Source organism: Eleginops maclovinus, chromosome 5, assembly GCF_036324505.1.
Source record: "Eleginops maclovinus isolate JMC-PN-2008 ecotype Puerto Natales chromosome 5, JC_Emac_rtc_rv5, whole genome shotgun sequence".
NCBI lineage: Eukaryota > Metazoa > Chordata > Actinopteri > Perciformes > Eleginopidae > Eleginops > Eleginops maclovinus.
This window is the reverse complement of record NC_086353.1, coordinates 25937499-25939666: the sequence shown is the minus strand read 5'-3', so window position 1 is coordinate 25939666 and position 2168 is coordinate 25937499. Positions and strand designations below refer to the sequence as shown.

Sequence of the window (2168 nt, the reverse complement as noted above, 5' to 3'; positions counted from 1 at the left end):
TGAGCTGTGGTGGATATGCTAAATTACAGACCCAGTAAAGCTTGAACAGCTTGTCAATTGCGCAAGTCAGGCCGTCAGCAACGGGAATGGTCACACGGTCATTCCTAGCGGTGATGACGTACTGTCGCGTCGGACTCTTCAGGTTCCCAATGCAGACCACTAGTGGTTGGGTTCTGGATTCCATCTCAGTGTCGGTAGTGCAGAGGGATGTGAAGTTGGTTCAGGAGCTTTTTTCTCTAGTAAAGGCTGCAGGCTGTAGGCACACTAAAAACCAAGGCAAAAGTATGTTGAAATTACTCGCCATGTGTAAGCAAGAAAAGACACAAGTGTGCAGACTAGTGTGTGGGTTTTAAGTTATGCATGTTATGTATTTACTTAAGTAAGTACTCAACTGCCTGATCCAAAAAGAAACCATGCTATATTTCAAATCATAAAAATACCTCTGTTTGACACATGTTGCCAGAATTTGTCTGGGCTGGTGCTTCTGCCTTTACCATGAAGATCTGGAATCTGTCCAAGTTCTTTATAGCCACACATCTGTCTACATCCACAAATTCTTGGAAATCAGTGTGGTATTTCAGGACTCTGTCAAATTCAAACCCTGGTTGCTCTGAAAGGCTATTGTTAACCAGTTGTTCAAGATTGTGAACATTGTATATCTTTCGTGTGCACTCTTTTTCATTTTTGAATACAGTGGCAAGAACTTGGACAGATGTGGACACAAGTCCTGGGCCCTGATTAAGAGAGAGAGGGAGAGGGGGGGGGGGGGGGGGGGGGGGGAGCACGTTAGTTTCCAGTGCATTAAAGGTACTTTAAAAACACAGTACAGTAGCCCTAACTGGTGTTGATAGCCTGGAGTCACCACCACACTTCACACTTCACACAACGCTGCTGTTCCTCTACTCTGCCACCTAAAACTCAAACTTTGAATCTTCTTTTCAGAACGGCTGAAGTTTAAAGTCATAGAGGTAGAACATAAGACTAGAGGTGACCCCGCCCCCCTTTTCACGGCAATCGGTGGCAGACCTTTAATTTTCCCAACACAAAACGTTTTAAACATTAATATAGTCCAAATGTGAATTCAAAGAAAATAAATAACATTTGTGTGCAAGCGTTAATGACCAATAGCTAACTGTGAGCTAACTGAGCTAACTGTGAGTATCCATAACTAGCGTAAATCTGAGTGTATTCTTCACAGAATCACTAACAGGTTTGATTTTAACCATACATTAACACTACCACACGTAAATGTTACGAAATTATACAAATAAAGCAAATTACTTACGTCAGCTATTGTCTCGGTGTCTGAAGTCGCCTGCATCTTGCATTTCCAACGGAAAAAAAAGGCGGACGGAAGTGTACTTTCAAATCTCCACAGTCGACTTGATTGGACTGCCAGAACGGCCGTTAGTTTCTCACTCGTAGCAAGATTCAGAAATTAATCTTGTTTATTTTTTTCCCACTTCAGTTTTAAGACCATTCAGAGGCTGCTAAGCATATGTATAGTGTTTTCTTAATTTTATTTTTATTTAATAAATTGTTCACTAATGTTAATTCTCTAACACAGTCAGTGTGTCATTGTGGGAAACAAGGTGTGACACATTCTGTGTAAAATGTACACAAAAACTACACAAATTGTGTCAATATGCAGTCTACACACCACAATGTGTTATTTTTTGACACATCTGTTTTTGCAGTGTAACGTCTCTCTCCTCCTCCTCCTCCGAATCCACCTGTACTTCGCCTTCCTCTGTGTTACTAAATTGCACATCAAAGCTGTGTTCCACTCGTTCAGCCTGTGCACTCGATGTCGACGGCCCTGCATCCGCTGTAACAGTCGACCTTGGGGCGAACATTTCTGTGATTTTGACACATTTTGCTGCGTCCACTTGTAGGCTTTTTAGCCTTTTGTCTCGCAGCTTCTGTGCGCCCCCCTTGCGCTTTTGTGGTGGTTTATTAGGCCTACTATCCATTTTCACAATTTCACAGACGGAAACTCACTTCCGCTGTCAGACAGCTCGAGTCAAATGGCAAAATTTGATAACCCTGGGAGGGGAGGGGGAGGGCTGAGAGATGTCATTGGCCAACCCCAATGTCCGTCAAGAAAATCAACCAATGGGCCGTTTCGTGTCTCAAATACCGTCGCGGTGGATTATTTTTTTTCATTA

At 42.8% G+C, this 2168-nt stretch overlaps 1 long non-coding RNA gene across 1 annotated transcript; it reads right to left on the bottom strand.

The window, feature by feature from the left end:
- Nucleotides 1-222: 222 nt before the first annotated feature.
- Nucleotides 223-1410, bottom strand: LOC134864053 (uncharacterized). Its single transcript, XR_010165781.1, has 3 exons — nt 1286-1410; nt 441-734; nt 223-264 (listed from the first exon to the last, which is right to left on the bottom strand). It is a non-coding gene; the product is annotated as an uncharacterized LOC134864053 (long non-coding RNA).
- Between the last annotated feature and the right edge of the window lie 758 nt (nt 1411-2168).